At 39.4% G+C, this 14,929-nt stretch overlaps 1 protein-coding gene across 1 annotated transcript in view; it reads right to left on the bottom strand.

Annotated features, from left to right (window-relative positions):
- The window catches only part of ahnak (AHNAK nucleoprotein), a 31,122-nt gene extending 26,279 nt beyond the window's left edge, over window positions 1–4,843 (bottom strand). The window contains exon 1 of the mRNA XM_034883382.1: window positions 4,574–4,843. The gene's annotated coding sequence lies outside the window, so the exon portion shown is untranslated. The remainder of the gene's footprint in view (window positions 1–4,573) is intronic.
- Window positions 4,844–14,929: the final 10,086 nt, after the last annotated feature.

Below are 14,929 nucleotides of genomic sequence, written 5' to 3'. Positions count from 1 at the left end.
TAGGAGTTGCCCACAAAATGGAAAAACTGAAGAAAAGTCATCTTTCTTGCTTTTATGAGATCACAAACAAGACCAAGGTTTGTGCTGAAAGTCACCTATGTCTTAATTTTCATGTAAACTGTATTATACACTTCATGTTCACAAAAGGACAGTAAAGGTAACTTTCTATACTAGATGAGGCGATAAGTACCAAATAAATTATGGCACCTATTACTACTCATTGTTCTCTATTACACCCCTAGACATTCCAAGGATGGAGGATCTCATACAAATTCCTCTCTGGGGGTTTCTTCCATTTTTTTCCTTATCTGCTAAGTTTTTCAGGGAGTTTTTTCAAATTTTCTTATCCTGCATTACTAACTGTTGCTGTTGCAGGTCTGCACATGCAACTGAGACATTGTATGTAATATTGGGCTATTCAAAAGAAAACAACTGTAACGTGTTTTGCAAAAATGAAACATGGTGATTATAGCTGAAGTTCGGAAATGAGAAGTGATCCTGGGCTGGTGACTACATGCAGTTTCAGAGCCAAGAACATTCAGCAACTAACAAAGAAAAACAATAGGATGATGACAACCAGAGCTGCAGAATAACTGAGTAGAGGATGCAACTTTTGAATTGGCATAACTACACCAGAAAGTGAGGTTTACAGAAATCTATAGCAACCTTATATAGGCCATGCCATATAACTGATCAACTTCAACCTCATTTGTCTTCCACAGCTGCTCTTTGAACACGAGCAAATGCAAGTCCATTCATGGAGTAGGATACAAGAAGGTTAAAACGAGGGCTAGATAGCAACCGCAGCAGCAGAATGTATATATAGTCATAAGACTTCCTTAGCTGTAAAGCTTGACACATAAGCACAGTGTTAGGATATGTATTCATACCAGCATTTACCAAACCAGAGCAGTGCCGAGTTGTTTACAGCAAGAGAGTGTCGGATTGTGGTGATTGTCATTCTTAAGTGTTGTCTTGTGACAGATAAAGAAACCCTAAACAAAGCTGAATGTATTTCTAAATTTACATTCCAAGCCCTTTTGCCCTGACATTTTGGCAGCCTCATTCCAAATAGAGTTTTTGTAACAGATGCTGCGTGTCATTCCTTGCACATAACAATTTTAATGGGGGTTGGGGGGTAGGTCAGAGAATTAGTGGGGGGCAGGTAGACTTCAGTGAGGCAACCATCATGTAAGATTGAGTGTTTTTGGATGGATTTGTATACCAGATGTCTGGCAGAGCAGTGGTGAATGTTATCGGCTTATCAGAAAAATTGTTCACACCCTTTCTAAATCCCATGATTGCAGAAGCCCCACCAAACTTGAAGCTACAGTAAACAAGTCTGAATTGCATGAATGTGCATGGGTGTGACTTACAGAGGTACCATATGTCACCTGTGATAACTGTCTGATCATATTTCTTAAATCACTATTTATCAACAACAAGGCAGGCAATGCTAATGATAGTTGCCCCACGGCATATGCTGACAACATTATGAAACATTCCAACCCAGCAGTGGATGGATGAGAAGGGAGTGGCTGTTGGGTGCATTGCCTAGAAATTTTTTTTTTTAAATCTTGCAAGAGTTGGAACAGTTGGAATCCACAAATTTGCAATTGTTTTATTTAACCAATTCCTAGGGTGGGACTTTAGGGTGTCTGCTGGCAACTGCAGAATGTCCAAAAGCCGAGCTTAGCTTTAAAATGAATTCCAAGTGTGAAAATATAAGCTAAGGTTTGATTGCAAACACCCTTCTTTCTTCTAGCTTATTCATAACATCCACCTCCCCTTTTCGCTTCTCCTTGCTGTCCCCCCTTCCAACCACCCGCTCAACAAACCCATGAGGAAATGGAAGAGGAAGTGTGCTCGAGACCAGTTTCTTTCCGTTTCAAACTGGCACGGCTGAGTAACACCTCGTCTGTGCTACCAGTCAACATGGCAAGAATATACAGTGCTTCTGTGAAAAATATCTCTACATGATCGAGGTAAGACCCCAGACATCATGACGCATGTTCTTTTCTTAAGACAAGTTAAGATGCTGTGTGTGGGTGGCACGTACAACAAAATCAGCGTGACTGGCACTGCCAATGATACATATATCATTATAGCTATAATGACTGAGCAGCTTCTTCAAAATTTCAGTAAGTTTTTTTTGGAATTCCAAATGTCTGTCAGGTGACATAATGTAACCTCTGTAGTGCTGCCTTGGTAGAAACCACAAGTATTTAGAAAAACAGTCTATATCCCAGGACAAGATGAGGCCCTGTTAACCAACAAACGTTTTTAGCTGCGGGCAGTCAGGAACCAGTTCTGAAAGTTTCAGCGCTTGAAATATTGATTTCATATGTAATACGTTTGTGTAAGTCCACACCCTTGCTTGCAGCAACAGTCTACACCAGTATATGTAATACAGTACTTTGTGCCATATTAACACCAAGTAAAACAGAATTCTTTTAACATATAATAGCTTTAATGACAACATACTATCCAACGACCTTTCGGCCCTGTGTCACAGTGTGGCTCTTCAAGCAGTCTGTGTCAAAATCAAACACCTTTGAGAATTGAAAAATGGCAGACATTTACAACTGCGTGGCACCAAACATGAGTAAGTGCGCATTGTAGAAAAGACTGCAGAGGGGAGCAAACAGCAGCTCTCCCTTACACTTACAGGATTTTTGGGTGTGGCAGGAGGGAGAAGTGGATGACAGGCAACTCCACACCAAGAAATTTGACTTTCAACAAAGGATCACATCTGGCCTGCTTTTTCTTCAACCTTTACCTCAACTTAAACAAATACATTGTAACAAATTCAGGCAAGACTGTATGTGATGATTCTAGTTTGAACCCCAACTGGAAAGATGCCACGTATGCTTAATATGTACGTGTATAGAAAAATAAATATCTCTCAACTTTTTGGGCAGATACAGTGCGTTTTCTCTCTTTCTCCCAAAGTGCGAAGTAAAGCTCCTTCCTCTATGCCTCAAACCTGGTTTCAATTAGCTTGTCTTTCCAAACCACTACATTCCATTACTCCCCTTCTCACCCCCACTCCGCCCATCCCCCCCTCACTCTCTGACTCTCTTCCCCTGTCTTCCTCCCTCCTCACCCCCCTCCCCCTCTCCCTCCCCGCTTTCCCCCTTGCACTCCCTGGCCAGGCGCCCAGGTTAAGAGACCCGAGGTAAAATAAAGACAGCAAAATCTCTCTCTGTCCAAAAGTTTTAAAATGTAAGTCATAAGAAACAAACATGTCTCAGTAGAAAGCAGCAGTGATAGTTGCCAACTTTCCCTTACGTAATCCTAGCTGGAATGAGGTATGCCTTGTTTAAAAACTGCTTTATATCACATGAAGGATATCAGACATGTTTACTACATTCCACAAAAACATTAAAATTTTTTTCCAAATGTGAGATTTTCATTGTTCCATGTGACTGATAATTGTACAGCACCTCACAATGCAGTGAGTTATGATCAGTACTTTTAATTTTGCTGAAGCCCTCAGGAAATCCCATGAAGGACCTTTGAATGTGTTAAGGCGGGACACACTGCGACGACCGTCTGCAGCATGTATGTTTTTTTTGCTTCTTCTTTTTTCTGGCTATAAAGGGTGTGCCTCCATGAGGAGACAGCAAAGCAAGAAGGGAGGGAGGGAGGAAGGGAGGGGAAAGGTGGGGGTGGAGGAAGGTGAAATAGAGGAATCCACACCCAAGCTTGTTGCTGCAGGCTTTCATAGAGAATTACCTTTAGGCTACTTTTTAAACTTCACAGTCTCAGCAAAGGGCATTGAACAGATAAGAGAAACAGCAGGGCAGTAACATCAGCACAACAACCGGGCACTTTTATCTTTACATTGCTTCTTCTATTCAACTTCCATTTAGTGTGTGGAATATTCCAGTGCTATAAAATATTGCTATCTTTAAGACTAGAGATTATGTGTATTCAAAGGACATCCACGTTGCACAATAGTCACAATACAAGTAGAGATATTTTGAATATCTCTTGTTTTTTTCTTATTTAATTGTTTCTTGACTAAAATCATATGGAGATACCCTATATTCTTTCTATAACAGTGGGTTCAGCACTCATATGCACCTTGGATAGCAAGCTTTGTGTGCAGAAAACTGAAGTGCGCAACTCCAGTCAAGTCCTCTGCATGTGGTGGCTGTGGGTACACACCCACTTCTCTTGTCTTTCACTATTTTAAATCAGTATTCACACAGAATCACTGTCATGGTGCACCTTTACTAAATACACAAGTAATAATACATGCGTTCTCTTCATTCAAAACCTCCCTTTAGGAAAAACCATAGGATGCCACAGAAGATAAACACATGTAATGAAGTAGGACAAAGTTGCTGTAATCTTACAATTTCAGGCCTAGACACACTTTCTAAAAGTGCCTGTTGGAATATAACAGGAATGTTGGATTTTGCAAGTAGTTGGTTGAACTTCAAACCAAGTTGTTATTAAGTGATTTGCTATTTTTACAGCACAATTAAGTTTGGAGCTAAGCACAGCTGGCAACAAAATGTACACATACATTTACTTCAATCTGAGAAAAGTAAAAACTCTTTACCTGTGCGCAGTCTGAGCGCTCAAGAAGCCTCAGATCAGCTTGAGCATCCTTGAAAACAAGTCCTGTCCCCTTCTCCCCAGCCCAAGAAAAGCACTTCTTCCAGTCACAACTTTGCAGTCTGTAAGGATTCTGTCACGCTTTTCCTATTTCTCGATCAACCAAGTTTCCAGGGCGTTTTCTTTCCCCCTCTCTTCCTCCCTCCTCTGCGCTGAGTTGATTTAAAATTTTTTTCTGTGTGGCTGCTCCTCTTGGCTGAGCACAGTGGTTGGGCAGGGAGCTGGGTAGGGCTCCTGGTTTGGAGAAGAAGGGCAATAGGCATGGGAGGGGACCGGTGCGAGGGAGTGGCTCTCAGCAGCCGTGGGACCACCCACTGCTTCATAGAGGGCTTGGATGACTTGCAACAGGAAAAGTAACTTCTGCTTTAAAAAGTGGAAAAACATGTTAATTTATTAAAAACTATCTACATTAAATGTTCATAAGAACCTACATTTATCACCAAACTTTTAGCATCAGTTCGTGCTTTGGAAACTGCTTTTATCAAAAGTAGGCCAGCCTACTCTAAGCAACTAAGCAGGGACTGAGAAGATATTGTTTGAGCCATATCATATGCTGTATCATTCAAGCAAGGCATAGCTTTAGATAGTTTGTGCTTCATCTTTGTTGCCAGTGATAATGATAAACAACTTTTGACCGTTTTAAGTTAGTTCAAGGCATGTGACGCACCTCACTATACCCAAGTGACACCCATGCACAAGAGGCAGCCTTTAACTGCCTTGCATAAACTCTTACGCAATGATCAATGCAGCAGTCAAACCCATGTGTATCTTTTTTTCTTAACTTCTTGTATTTTTTAAATTTATTTAAACACAAATTAAATACTTAAAAGAAATCATGTTTTTTTTGTGTCACATTTTAGAGTAAGACTGAAGTAGCCTACAGAGGAACACCACATGGGTATCATATCACAGACAATGACATAAACATGTTATTACAGCATTTCAACTACCGCACACAAACTGACACAAAGTTATCATTAACCAAAATGACTGAGGAGAGAGACCTTTACTTACATACAAAAGGCAAAGTGTGCATTTACAACACAAGATTTTCTAGTTTTTTGTTTTAACAGTGCCCACCCTGAACCAAAGCTTACTGGAATGTTTTATGGCCTTTATTTCTGTTTTGGATTTTAAAACATATTCAAGATTTTAAAAGCATAGTGTGTTATGTTGCCATTTCATAAGAAGAAAATAGAAATTGTAATGGTAATCTTAGTCATTGTCAGTATGAAGAACACAGTCTATACCATGCATATTTTGTAATAGCCAGTGTTCACCTTAGAGTGAAACATCAAAGTCATAGGTACTGTACCTCTTAATGCCTACTGTTATTTCAATTATGTTAAGAATGCATTGAAACCATGAGCCTACTGACTGACATTTCAGTTTTCCTCTCACAATACTGTTTCAGTCTATACAGAGAATCAGAATCAGCTTTATGAGGACAAACAAGGAATTTAACTCTGGCGTTTTGTTGCTCACAAAGTACTCACAAGGAAAACAAAGCTGAACAAGGTAAACATAAACATGTTGATACTATGTACAGATACAGTTGACAGTCATCCATTACTTTTAGCTAGCTATTTTATCAATCACTTTTAGCTAACTATTTCCACCATTTCTGCATTACTTTTAGATAGCTAATTCATCAGTTACTTGTAGCTAACTGTTTTAACCATTTATCTATTACTTTTAGATAGCTAATTTATCAGTTACTTGTAGCTAACTGTTTTAACCATGTATCCGTTACTTTTAGCTAGATAGTTTAGCAATTAATTTAAGCTAGCTAACTGTTTCTACCATTTATCCATTACTTTTAGCTAGCTAACTGTTTCTACCATTTATCCATTACTTTTAGCTAGCCATTTTATCAATTACTTTGAGCTTGCTAACTGTTTTAACCCATTTATCCATTACTTTTAGCTAGCTATTTTATCAGGTACTTTTAGCTGACTGTTTCAACCATCTATCCATTACTTTTAGCTTTTCAATCATGCATGCATTGTTAAGCTATTTCAACTATTTCCGTCAAACTTATATTTTAAACATTTATCCACTACCTTTAAGTTGCAAGTTCATCAGTTCATCCATTACTTTTAGCTAGCTATTTCAAACATTTATCCATTAGCCTACAGTTTCATTTAGCTATATTTCAACAACTTTTCCTTTACGTTTAACTTCTAGCTATATTGCCTCTATTAGAGTACTTGTACCTAACTAGTTGTACTGTTAATGCATTACCGTGAGCAATTTTTCCAAACCACTTGTTCATTACCTTTTTTGACCTCTCTGCTCACTTCACTTGCTAGTTTTCTCACACTCTCAATGCAGTGTGTGATACTTAGGTGTAACAGCTGACCCAATTTGTGGATATATTGTTAAATTGAACAATAAATTCCAGTTTTGTTTTTAATAAGTTTAATTTCTCTAAAATCTTTTCAAATACCCAGTCACAACTGGTACAATTCTTGGTTGGGAATCACTGGTTTAGGATATGTGTGTGCAACCAGCTTTGTAAATGGGATGTCATGCTTGTTCACTTTGCTCACAAATATTCAGTGTCGCTGAAACAACCTCCTGGAACACGTGACACACCTGTGGGGTGAAATATCAAACATGCAAGGTGTAGAGCAAATGCAGAGGAAGTTATTGTGTGGCTGTGCAGGATCGAACAGGGAGTGGCACACAGACACAGACATTTGTATATGTGCACACACATACTTTAATATTACCACACTAAACCACCATGAGACAAGACAGCTCTGATTCAGTTTTCTCAAAAACAAGGTGCAGTTCTCCCACAAAAAGGAGAAGCCCAACTGTTTGTGTGTGCACATGTATGTGTGTGCACATGTATGTGTGTATTTGTCTGTTATTTTTTGCATGCTGAGATAAAAGTGAAGAAGTAATCTCAACTATGTGCAAGATAAGCAGATATCCGAAAGAACTCGGTATGTGGTATTGCTTTACTCTATGGATTGCAACACTGTTTAAAAAAAATGTAAGGAGAGTAAAATGCTCCCAACTTAAAGCACATTACTGTAGGGCTCAGAAAGTTCTAATTAATGATACAATGACAATACAAGGCATTCTATTCTATTCTCATTTTATTGACTGCAGGGATCATTTATATTCTCCACATTATGTCACTTTTAAAGAAAACCTCTAGCACTTTTTAACCGGGTTGCTTAAGCTTAGTGCGCACTTTAAAGTCTCCAGTTTGCTGTACTTCACACTATAGCATTCTAGATCTTTCACCGGGAGGAATTCCCGAGTTCAGTCTAGTTTTGTTATATTTTGTTATGGAAACACGTGCAAGAAGTGACTTGACGTAATTACCACACATAAGAAAGAATTTTTGGAGACCAGAAGACACGAGCTAAGGAGAAACCAGGGGAAGGGGTCACCTGTAACTATACTGTAGTTGCTTGCTAGATATCTGTGATGTGTCTGCAAGGCACCAGAGAGCCTCTCGTCCCACGTTTTCTTTTAACAATTCACGAAGCTCCAAAAAGTGTCTAAAATTCAGGGCTTTAGTTCTGTAGTGTCCACTTGCTAGTAGCGGGTGAAAAGGATCATAATCCTCTTCACACAAAGTGTTCTGCTAATGCATCTGTTTGCTCAGCTCTACGCATGACGGCTTTTTTTGCCTCTGAGGTGTGGCTGTTTTTGCCTTTGAAGAACAGTTTCAGCTTAGAACAAATAGTCCTTCCAGACAGACAACTCCTAATGTGTGAACATGTAAACTGTGTGAGGCCTGTCCAAACTGCTTGCTGCTCAACCACCTTTCTGCAGTCTTTTTGGACTTTCAGGTCTCATAACCCAACAGTAAACAGTGTTGTGGCCGTGTGTTCTTTACTACTCAGAATGACCATGTTAACGTGCTTTGACTGTTACTTAAAAGCTCATTCTTACACTGATGACGTGAGTCCAGATAAACGCCTTGATTACTTATCGCCTGTGTTAAATCTAAATCAATCTACAGCAGGAGTTGAAGTTAAAGATAAGCAAATAACGATAAGTAGACGAGTTTGAAAAAGAGTCTTGAGACAAGTAAAATGTGGATTGTGCAATGGGGATGAAAACAAAAAACCTAAAGGGGAGATATCCTAAATAGTTTGCACATGCAGTAAACACTTTTACAAACTCGATCCGCTTTGCCTGTTACCGCTTTGTTGCAGATCACACTAGTTGAATACAAGGATATGTGGGAATGGGTGTGCTTCCTGGTGCTAGGTGTGTCAGCCAGTGTGAACCAGCGCAAATAGCTTGGCTCTGAGGCTCGATGACTCACAGCCCATGACTACAATGAAAACAGGGCAGCTCAGACTGTAGAGGAGAGAAAAAAACAGAGGATTAGATGGGGATGGACAGTTCAGTGTGTGTGTGCGTGTGTGTGTGCGCCTGCATATGCTTGTTTGTGGAAGAGTGACTGTGTGTGTATGACTAATGTATCCCGCAGGATAGAGGAAGTCACATAGCACTGGCCTGAGCAAAACTGCAACTTGTGATACAATTTAAGAAAAATTACACCACACCTGGATATAATAATTATTTAAATTCCATCAAAGAGTCATATGGGAGGGGAGTGGCACACACGATTGTGTAACGCGGGTTTAATCAGACACAAGAGACTATCTGAACACATTTCAATAGAGTTTTTAACCCAAAGGAATTGTCAGAAGTTGAAAGTAGCTTATGAAAGTTAGGGTGGATTCAAAAGAGAGAAAATCCTTGCATTAAACTTGCAAAATGTTACAATTATCCACTGAAATTCTTTACTAAATTCAGACAATCTTTTTTTAAGGCCCGTTTGTACAAGTCATAAAGATCATTTCTGAAAACATGAGATAGGCTACAATAGAAGGGTTTTAACTCAAAGTTTACAACAGGTGTGACTACAGCATTTATTTTGCACTATAGGGTGTGGCCAATAATTTCAATGATTCTGTAACTGCATGTGTCACGTTTTCAAAATGCTAGCGTCTGTAGGATTTATATATCATGACTGTTCTGAAATGAAAGCATGGAGAGTATAACTTGTATCGGCAGTAATAGGAAACAGAGTACAGATTCACACCAACAGCAAACCTATTCAAAATGTGAAACTGATCTGGTTTGCAGTATTTGTGTTTGCTTAAACATATAATATATCTTAAAAGTCTGTAGTCAAGATCATTGTTAAAGGAGGCACTGACAACACAAACCTGATTGTGTGCAGATAGAAGTGTTCTTTGTATACCAACTTCATTAGATTTTTTACACAATGCAACATTGTCAATATCGCAAATACCGAAAACAGACACACAAACACTGTCAAAGAGGCATTGTCAGTGTCGAAGAATGTCAAAGGAAATCTACTTCAGATGCATCTTTTGTTCTTTATAAATGACAGAATGCGCTATTACTTGTGATGAGTCATAAAGGCTTTAAAATAAATCATCATAAAGTGACACAGATCATATCGTTCTACTGCTGTTTACTCTTGGTCTTAAAACAGTTTATTTTCATAACACATGACTTCATTGAGATTAGGATCTCTCTTTCACATGTACAGGGAAACATTAAAAAAAAGGCGTGCCACCATTTCCGGTATAAAGATAGTGATAAATAAATGCTAGTTATGTATGATCCCCTGCAGCATCGGCTCTCTCAGCTCGAGCGCTTAATTCAGCAGGAGCAACGCGACAAAAAAAAAACGTTTCTGTGTTGAGGTTTTCTTTCATTTCTTGTATGTGAATACTTAACAAAAACTCACTGGGTTGCACGCATCAGTGTACTTTTTGTAACTATCATTTCTTGTCTGCATTGCTGAGAAATGTTGATCAGATCAAATAATTGAACCCACAGGTTGTTGTTTCTCCTAAATCCCCTCAAATGTACAAGCTATTATAATCAGAATCGATAATATAGGGTAACAAAAAAGAAAAGGCATAGAATTACTTTTTGTAAAGGAATAACCGTAATGTCAACTTTTTTACAGAATGTGTTCAGTAAGCTGCATCGTCTAAGGAAGTAGATTAATAAGGTATCATGCACATAAACATAGCTTCATTCACCTGATTCATTAACACCAACAAATACCACACTGCACAATTATCTTTGCATAATGGTCATTACTGCCTAGAGAGGTAAAATGTTTTTTTTTATATCACTGGTGGAACGTTATCATGTATTTCAGTAGCATTTAGTGAATGCTATGCTTACACTACCTTACAGCATTTTAAGTACTTAACATTTACCTCAACCTACTACAATAAAATGCTGTGTATAGATTATGCATCAGTAATTATAATCACTTAATATAAGATATACTACTACTACTACTACAATACTAAAGGAGCCATTCTGCTGCTTTCTTCCACTTTCTTTCATATTATTTTGCTGGGAACAATTTCCAAACTGTCTGAACTCAATAAAAAATGTAAACGTTGTCAAAAATCACCGGCTTTTCCCTTTCCTCCTTTATTTCTCTTACAGACTGAAACCAGAGAAGCTTTAAATAGAACTGAAACATTCCTGACTCGCACAATTGCTGTAACAGTTAAGGAATAGCCTCATCCTGTTTTTGAAATCTAATTTAATTTAACTTAATTTAATTAGCACAGATAATTGAATTTTCTTCATCTTCTTGGCAATGAATTAGGAACCATGGAACTGAAACAAAACTCAGAGAGACTATGTTGAAAAGGCTAACCTTAAACTTAATTACCACATGCGTTTGTTGCATTGTATCTAACATGTTACGGCGCATGGAATCTTACTATCCTGCGTCTGGAGTCTTACATAATCTGGACTGCGGTCATAACGTCTACATTTTATAACTTATTCCAGTTATATGGTGTTCATGATGTATATTATTTCTTTTCTGTCAAGCCATTCTAATTGTATTATGTTTACAATCTTTTCTTTTCATAATCATAGTTAACATTTAATAATAAGCTATTGCGCTGATCAATCCCTACACTGTTTCTTTTTTACCACCACCATTGCATACAGTCCACAGTCTAAACTAGAAAAAATAAACAACTGAGAGCAAAGTGTATCCATAGAGAGATTCCAATGATTTCAATGACAGTGTGCAGTATTTAAGATACACTATCTTGCAGCAGATATTTGCCATCACCATAGCAACTCATCATTGGTAATCATTTTGGAATTCCCCACAGCGCGAGCTCACACACCGGTGACTCAGAAAGGCGAGCTGGTCCTTTGGTACAGAGAAAAATGTAAAGGGAAAAAGGGGAATGAGAGACAGATTGAATTGTGGTTTCCACTGCAAGTTGTGAGTCACAAACACGAGGGAGGGACAGAGAGAGAGAAAAAAAGAGACTATTCTGGGATGGCTGCTATAGCAACATAATAAGCAAGGGGGCAGGTACTTACAGGGTTGTTTCCATAGCAATGCCCTGTGTGTGTGTGTATGGATACATATCACATGTCATAAAGCGGTTTGTAACGTAGTAAGGAACATTGTTGTACTTTGCTGGTAATTGTTGTTAAGATTAGATGGTCTACCCCCCCCCCCCCCCTTCCTGTTCTTCCAACACAGCCTGAATCTTCTAAACTGACTGATGCTGGGAACGCTTTCACATGTTTAGTCTTGCCATCGCTGTCACAATGTACAGTCAGAGTACTTAAGTTACTGAAGCTTCATTTTGGGTGTATTTACTGATGCCCAATTGTTTCAACATATCAGCCCCTGTAAAGTGAAGTAACTCCATAGATTTGACACAGTCATGGAGAAACAGATTGTGGGTGATTAGCCCGCTTCGTGATCAATGAGACAGTGTCTGACAATCACTCGCTGTCAACTGTTTTGAATAGTTATTCCAAAAAAGCAATAAGGGGTTATGCAAGAGTTTCTCTTCCCTTTGGCTCAACACCCATCTGTTGTGCCATGTGAAGCAGACACCTTCCCGGGCTGCACATTCCAGCCATAGCTGTAAATGTTCTAACAGTCCGACTCTTTCTTTGTAAGCCATAGACAACTAACAAGTCAATGCATGAAACGGCAATCTATGCTTACACAAGCTCATTTGGGCTATCTGTCCAGTAAGCTCATCTAGGCCGAATCCGCCTCTTTCTTAACCGAACAATGCAAGAAGAAGCTTATTAAATGTCTTGAACCAATGTGAGTTACTCTAAACTGTGCAGATCTCAGTTTCTATACCTGCAGTCTCGTTTTAAAAGTAGGTACAATTGCAGATAATGGATAGCCTGGGGTCAATGTGAAAATTTGAAAATTCAGTACACACCCAAACCACAATGTGCTTGCAAAGCTATTATGACTAACTTTTAAACATAGTCTTATTTTAACAAACAGTGCTAAAGAGGAAGGACAACTGGAATCAATTATTACTATGATATTTATTTATTTTCTTTAATGACAGTGATCATTATTTCTACACTTGGTTGTCATGGCAGTGCGTACTACAGTTTTGCTGAAGTTTGACAACACCACTTCCAGTGTCCCACCTCCAGATTTTGGTAATATGAGCCAGAGGCAACTCTGGGGTTTCATGTCCAAAAGCGCAGGGGCTGTCTGTTTTCCCTTCTCAGTACCTCTTTCTCTTCCTTCGTGTCACGCACTTTCCTCTCCACTCTCACACTGGCCCCCTCTGTTGCAGGGCAACGCAGAACCACCAAGAAATAACTAATAAATAATCCCTGTTCTAAACAATAGTGTCCCACTTCAGTTTAATGATGTTACATAAAGACAGTGCGAGCATAGCCTGCTTGGTTGCTGTCTCATATCAACTTGTTACTCCTTGCCTTCCTCTGCTATTTCTTCTCAGAAGACTCACCTTTGACCTCACTCATTCCATTCCATTCCTAAATTACAGCCACAGTGCAGACAGTACGTTCCACAGAGAAATGTGCAGCTCACACCCCTTCATGTGCACCAATAGGAAGAAACGCTCCTCACTTTGGAACCGAGGTTAAAGGAATAGTTCAGATTTTTTTTTTGGGGGGGGGGGGGGGGGGGGGGGTTATGAGGTACGTATCCATCTAATCAGTGACACAGACAGTAGATGGTGGTCGGCACGCCCCAAAAGGCCAGCCTGGTTCTGGGCAGGAAGGCCTTTTGGGGCGTGCTTTGCTAGAATTCCATCCTAGCATTCAACTGTTCCTGGCTCATACCTCAAACACAAAGAGGGGACACTTAGGGTGAAGAAACCCTTATGAGCTGACTAAGGATCCATTTTCCTGCCCCGATTCCTTTTCCACAAGCTAAAGGGAAACTTTTTGTAGCTTAATTTACCTCAACTGAACCGCTTTGGAGTCATTTGAATGTTGTATGAATTATGACTTGTTATACGAAAGCTAAGAAAGTATTGTCAGAGGAACAGAGAAAGAGGAACAGGCAGATTTGCTAAGTGAGGAGTCAGAAACAACGAAACATAGGAGCCTCTTTAAGTGTGTGTGTGTGTCAGTGGGATCTAAGGAAAACTTCATAAAACTCTGAGGGTGGGACTGTGTATATGTGGTGGCTGAGTGTTGTTTCTGCCTGCCTAAAAACGCCCCTACAACCGCCTGACAATAGTTACACACGCTTGTATCGGGCATTTAGTCCAAACACTGTAGCAGAGCTGTGAACATGTCTAAAAGGAAAGAAATATGTATTGACAGGATTTTTAGGCCACAACTACAATTTAAAAAACATCTGCTTATTCTACTACAATTATAATTCTCATCCAGAGTCACGGAAATGCTAAACCTACAGAAAACTATACTCCTTTGGCAATAGCATCTGCAATGTATTGAGCTTCTTTAAAGAAAACTTTTTTGGATTCCTTAGTGTTAGCTCTTCATCTCACAGTTCCAAGCCCCCCCACCGGCCACTTCACTCTTTTCCAGATGTGTGTCTTGCACCACCAGATGCTCAGCACATGCAAACCATGCCTAAAGCTCCTTCAGGGGGCTGACAGCCATACAGGGACCTTGTGTGATGAAACAATACACCCCGACTCTGTGTTCCCTCCTCGCCAACACTCCTCACTGCTGCAACTGCTTTTAAGATCCCCCCCAACCACCACCTCATGCACAGACATACATACATGTCTAAAAAGCAAAGGAGAGAGAAAGAGAGGAAGGAAAAAGATGTAGTGAGTGTTTGGCCAAAAGAGAAATAAAGACCAGTTGGCAGGGCTGGAAGAGGAAATGTTGCTTTTGGCATAAAACTGCGTATTGTTCTTGTAGCTGGCTTAAGTTTAGCTTTTTAACTCTGAAGTTACTAAACACAAATAAGGACCAGAACATTGTATGGACTTAATATTGCAGCCATTGCATAGGA

This window comes from Etheostoma cragini, chromosome 10 (assembly GCF_013103735.1).
Source record: "Etheostoma cragini isolate CJK2018 chromosome 10, CSU_Ecrag_1.0, whole genome shotgun sequence".
In the NCBI taxonomy this organism is placed as follows: Eukaryota; Metazoa; Chordata; class Actinopteri; order Perciformes; family Percidae; genus Etheostoma; species Etheostoma cragini.
The sequence above is the reverse complement of the archived record's forward strand: the minus strand, read 5'-3'. Positions and strand labels throughout refer to the sequence as shown.